At 46.6% G+C, this 5927-nt stretch overlaps 1 long non-coding RNA gene across 3 annotated transcripts in view; it reads left to right on the top strand.

Annotated features, from left to right (window-relative positions):
- The window catches only part of LOC109522794 (uncharacterized), a 58418-nt gene that overhangs the window by 46003 nt on the left and 6488 nt on the right, over positions 1 to 5927 (top strand). The window contains exon 3 of one of the 3 annotated variants that reach the window (XR_002169621.1): positions 5639 to 5839. The exons of 1 other annotated variant lie outside the window; for it this stretch is intronic. This is a non-coding gene — a long non-coding RNA (uncharacterized LOC109522794). The remainder of the gene's footprint in view (positions 1 to 5638; positions 5840 to 5927) is intronic. One more of the 3 variants, XR_002169620.1, reaches the window with a different exon arrangement.

Here is a 5927-nt window from a genome sequence, read left to right on the forward strand (position 1 = left end):
ACGCATATGGCAGCTTGTGTGAGAGAATGTGTGTGTGTGTCTCGGCGTCTCATTCTTCTGTTTCCCCCCCTCCGGATCTCATGTATAATTTATGAGCTGCCTCATGAATATGCTAATTAGCTGGCATGCAGGGAGAGGTGAGAGGGCTTCCCCTGTTCTATTCTTACATCCGTCTGATGAGAGAGCAAAAGAGAGAGGGATGGAGAGGAGAGAGGATGGTGGGTGGGTATTGGGGAGGTAGTGGAGGAAAGAGGATAAATAAATGAGGGAGGAGGGTGCGGCAGGGCGGGGGCGCTCGACGACAAAGGGCATGATGCTGGAAGGAGAGTGCGCGGAAATCGCATTTATATGAAATCTCCACCGCTCAACAAATACGCATCGTGGCAATACGGACGCCAGTGAGCCTGGCGTTGTTGCTCTATAATGTGCCGGAGACAAATGAATCACCCATGCTGAGGTGATGCGGGGGGCGAAATTGGAGGCGGCGGTGAGGGGAAAAAAAAAAAATCGATGAGATGAAACAAAAGAAAATAGTTGTTCTGTTGATATTTCAGTCGTGATTTTTATTGTTTTTGTCAAGGCGGGTAAGTAGGTGTCAAGACTTGGGCGCCCAGCCATGTTTTGGGCGCCATGATAATTTTTCGACATCCGAACGTAGTTGGAAATGAATATAAGAAGGACTTTCATACCAACTGGGACAGGTAACTACAAAAATGGAGCGGTTAACTTCACAGTGGAGAAGGGCAGACGCGGCGAGAGATGGTGCGCATGAAAGTCTCTGCCCACAATTCACAGACAGCAAGACAGCAAAGTCACACTCGGGACAGGACAGTCACACTTGGTTGTCTTTGTAGCAGAAACCCCAACAGCCACGGGGCCAGCCAAACAAGCCGCGATATGGCAGAACCGGTTTCTGTGTTGAGATGACCACACACAATAGGACCAAAACTCTTGAATTCCTCTTTTTTGTTTTGTTTTTGTCTTTATGTGCTGGCTCTGTAACAAATAACGATATGGCAGAACTGGTGTCTATGTTGAGATGATCGGAGCGGACCACACACAATAGGACCAAAACTCTTAAATTCCTGTTTTTTGTTTCGTTTTTGTCTTTATGTGCTGGCTCTGTAACAAATAAACTTTCAAGATGTGAAAACATCCTTATGTGTGTACCAGGCCTAAGTACATAGTGTGAGTACTTTTTTGTTGGAGCTGTCCTTGAATTACCAAAAAAAAAAGGGACAAAAGCAGGATAATCAGATACGTTGCATTGAGGTGCTAGCGAGATTTAGCCAACAGCTAACAAACTAGCCATGAGAGGGAGGGGTAAATATCAAACATCGTCTTCAAAGTTGCGTAACATGAAAAAGCTTTTAAAGCACATCAAACCCTGACAGGCAGCTGCGGGAAGATCTCGCTCGCCTTTCTTCTCGCTTCTTCTTCTTCTTCAACTGCGGTCCTCTATCTGCCGGGCCGCTGCCGTCGCCACCGTCACCTCACGCGCTTCCTTTTGTCTCGCAATTTCGCTCTCAGGATGGGAAATAGTGCATGACATGCTCAGTGTGTGTGTGTGTGTGTGTGTGTGTGTGTGTGTGTGTGTGTGTGTGTGTGTGTGTGTGTGTGTGTGTGTGTGTGTGTGGTGCAGCCCTGTGTGTAGCGAGGGCATTCCAGTCGACAGCTGATGATTCAGCATCTGTCCCCGTGCTTACGTAATAGACGCGCACATGAGGCCCGAGTGGCTGACTGGCTGACCGAACGGCAAAACGCGCTGGACGGACACGCCAGCGACCCGCCGGCATACAAATGAGCACGTCGGCCGCCGCGCTGTACTCCAATCCACCTGTGCGTCTAATGAGAGCCATATCAAACACTTCCTCTTCTTTTCTGCTACTTGCGCTTGCCATGATGGAATAATTGCCCCACTGGGATTCCAATGAGGGATTCGGATTAGACCAAGTGGACGTCACGTGGAGGTGACTGGGCTCGGTCATAGCTTGAGCTGCCTGCCAATCACACACCAAACCCAAAAGTCATACAAGGATATTCTATATTTGTCATTGCTAATACTGCCAAAGAAGAAGCGAAACCAAAATTCCATCCTGAATCTGTCAATGAATCGATGATAAAAGTAGTTGTTCATTTGAAAGACAATTAGTTGGCGATTCATGGATTCATTGTCGCATCCCTACACCTCGTGGAAAATTCATTCGATGAAACCATCTGGTTCGGTTGAACATTTTACATATAGAATGTCAATTTTTGTGTGTGTATGTGCTTTTGCTGATACCCGAGAGGGGGGGGGGGAGAAAAAAAAACACGATTAAGCCAGTGAGAGAGCAAGAGCGAGTTAGGCACAGGGGCGGACCCGACTTCATTACGCTCAACTTGGACGGCGGCGGGAGGGAGAAAATGGAGACTGACAAGAATAGCGCCGGTCGGCATGCAAATCGATGCAGTTAGCGAGCCGACCTGCCTCCTTATCCACATACAATGGCAAACACACACACACACACACACACACACACACACACACACACACACACACACACACACACACACACACACACACACACACACACACACATATATGCGCGCACAGGCGCATATTTACAACACACAAAAGTGAGTGCCTGGCTGAAGGTTGCACATGCCCGGGAGCATGCAGAAGCATAGCTTTCGGTGCTTGAGAAGCAGAAGGCAAAATAAAAAAAAATAAAAAAACCTAACGGGCAATGTGTGCCCTTCAGAGGGCGAGCCTGACGGGGGAGATGGACGTCTGGGATGGGCCCTTTGGAGTCCCGCGAAGGACTCGAGGTCAGGCGCTGTAACGGCGAGAGATGCCGTAACGTAGTGGAAAACGCCTGCAACCAGCCCGCGCATGCCCAAGTGTGACACTTTGAGTGGACCCTTTGAGGAGAAGTGAAAGTAGAGAAAGTAGGCGAGAGCGAGCGAGGTGTCGCCTCTCCTCACTGATCCCCAATGCCGAGGGGGATTTGCATACATTTTTAATCAAAGCAAATTAGATCATAACCAAATTAAAGCGCGCTTTCCAGCCGCCCCCTTTCTCTGTCTGCCTCCTGTTCCATCCTCCCACCTTTCTCCTCATCATTTAATTATAGACGCTAATAGGTAGACCACTGCAGAAACTTCACCAGCATGAAGATAATTGACCAAATAAACGTACAGTGCTTAACACGTGTATGAGGCCAGCAGCCGATGTAAGATGGACGCCACAGCTGCCCAACATTAATGGCAACGGTGAGAAGCAAAATGGTGTCACGACTAATGCGGTTATCCGTAGAAACTCGACGATCCATCGTGATATTGCTCATGCCACGAATACATTTTCAAATCAAAAAAATTTCAGTACAATATTTGTTTACGAGGATTCATCATTCTGTTGTTATTTGCGGTGGCGCCTTGAGATCTTAGTGGAAAAAAGTCAAAGCCCTCGTAAATCAGATCATCTTTCGCCGTTGAAATGAAAAAGCCATTCGTCTGTTCCAGTAGCAAAATGTATGCTTTTTACTAAGCACTCTATAATATTGTACCTTTTAAAAAAAAGAGTAATGATGTAAATAAATAGTGTAAAGAACACTTTAGCAACAACATTCAACATTCATTCAACAATGCTTGCAGCCATGTATTCTTTATCCTCTGTATAGAGCGAATGATATTGACGCTGTACTGATGAGCTGAGTGAGCTGAGACATCTAGTAACAGGAGCAAGGCAAATTGCAAAAATTTGCGAACGATTTACGTCCGTTATATAATTGCACCGAAAATAATAAATAATGGCATTTTTTAAAATTGAGGGCGGGGGGGGGGATCAATGAATAGGTGTATGTAGGTGTGCCTTGACTCAGCTACATTTCGAACCTGGCTGGTTGCCATGGCGACCCCGGATTGCTTATATGTTGTTATCACGTTAGCACTAGCATCGATGCTAACAACAGTACTATTACTATTACTTCTACTACTACTAAGTCTAATATTGCGAATATTATTATTATTTGAATAACATTACGACTACTAATACTTCTCATAGTAATAATACTAGTCGCAACTTTCAGTTTTTGCAAGCTGCATAAGGTTTGTTGGGTGTGGGGTGCATCATGCGCTGTCACGAGCTAATCCGGGAGCGTGGTGATGGGCACGATGGCATCTTCCTCCCCTCCTCGTCTTCCTCCCGCATCCTGTATGTGAATGTGTCATGGAGGAGACATCAGGAGGCTGCCTGCTGATTTATTCATGATATGACTTTTAATATCATTTACTGGGACATGGAAGTCTGCATCTTAAATAGGCCTGCAGGCACCTTTGGGTGGCGGCGTGCAGAACGCGCATCCATTTTGTGTGAGTGTGTGTGTTTCGGAGGGGGCGGGGGGGGGGCAATACGTGTGGAGACATCTTGATTCCTTGTATGTCTTGTCACCGTTTAATATAAGTTTGGTTTTGGGTTGCCAAATGTGTGACGCGGCAGGGGTTGCTGCTCACAACAATTCGATGCAATTCTCGGTTCCCCGTTGATGGAATTTAACAAGCAACCAAACAAACTAGCCCGCTAGCTGGCGACGTTACTCACCTTGCCATGCAAGTGTAGTTAGCTTTGAGTTTGTAATTCTCCATTCTGTTGACCAAGCAGGTCTCACAGGTTTCCCTCGAGGTTTCTCCACGAAACAAAGATGAACATCGGGCCACTTTCTAAACTCTAGCCAGAGAGCGAAGCGCGATCAGAGCACCATGTGCAGCAACGCCACAGTTTTGTATGTGCACACTGCACACGCTGCGTCCATTAAGAAACATGACGTGACGTGGGTGAAGCCAGTTCAGAGATGAAGACACCAGTAAACGGTTAAATGCGCGTCAAGACCAAATGCCGCTGCTCCGAGCCATTTTGAGCTCCGACAGGACCGAGTGGAGTTTTATTGTATATATTTATTTATTTATTTTGGGCCCGTGCGCGTCCTGAGCTGAAGGTGGGGGTAAAGATGAGTCTCAAATCTGGAGGCGAAGAACACTCATTTCCACTGTAAAGGATCACACGGCAGTGTGACTGGGGGTGCCTCGTGGATTAAAGAACATTCCCTAAAAAATGTAGCTGAATGCTTAAATGTGCAATTAGTCGGACGTTTATTTTCTCTCCATGTCTCAGTACTTTTAAGAACGTACGCAGATGACTTGAGGCTGTATCGCAAAAGATGTTCGGCGCATTTAAGCTTTGGCAACTTTTCTATTTTTAACGCCTTTGCATGAGCGGGAGCCTGGAGCTATTTGTTAGCATGCTAGAGGCGGGCTAGTAGGCCTCTCGTTTCAAAGTCGGAGCTAACAAATTTGCTTGGAGTTCATATTAGTGTTTGCGGCTACGTTACGCGAACTTGGAAAATGCGATGCGAGTTAATGGAATTGCCTAAATCACGTCATTTTGGATTTGTGCCCAAACGCTCCATAATAATTTGTAAAAATGAGATGGGAAAAGACACTCTGGGCTGTATCGACATGACCGGCGTAAATCCTGTGCGGATTAGATTTATTGTAGTAATTATTAATATGAATAGTGTTATAATACTTATTGTGATCTTTTTTAATTTTTTTAAATCATCTTGACTCAAGAAATGCTCTCCGTGTCTTTGCTCAATAGCTGCATGGGCGGTGACCAGCAGCCGCGGCACAGTGGAATAACGCATGCCGACTGAGGAGGGCGAGCCGGGGCCAACCACTGGTAAAAAGTACAACACATTCTCAGTGTGATGTGCAACAGTTGCAGAAAACTTCCAACAAATCTCTTCGAGTTCGGGAAACAAGAATGGAGGCGGTCCAGTGGGAGACATGAACTGCATGCGTGAGTGTGCGCGCGTGCGTGCGTGCGTGCGTGTGTGTGTGTGTGCGTGTGTGTGTGTGTGTGTGTGTGTGTGTGTGTGTGTGTGTGT

The sequence above is a fragment of the Hippocampus comes genome, unplaced genomic scaffold (assembly GCF_001891065.2).
Source record: "Hippocampus comes isolate QL1 unplaced genomic scaffold, H_comes_QL1_v1.1 scaffold227, whole genome shotgun sequence".
Classification (NCBI taxonomy): domain Eukaryota; kingdom Metazoa; phylum Chordata; class Actinopteri; order Syngnathiformes; family Syngnathidae; genus Hippocampus; species Hippocampus comes.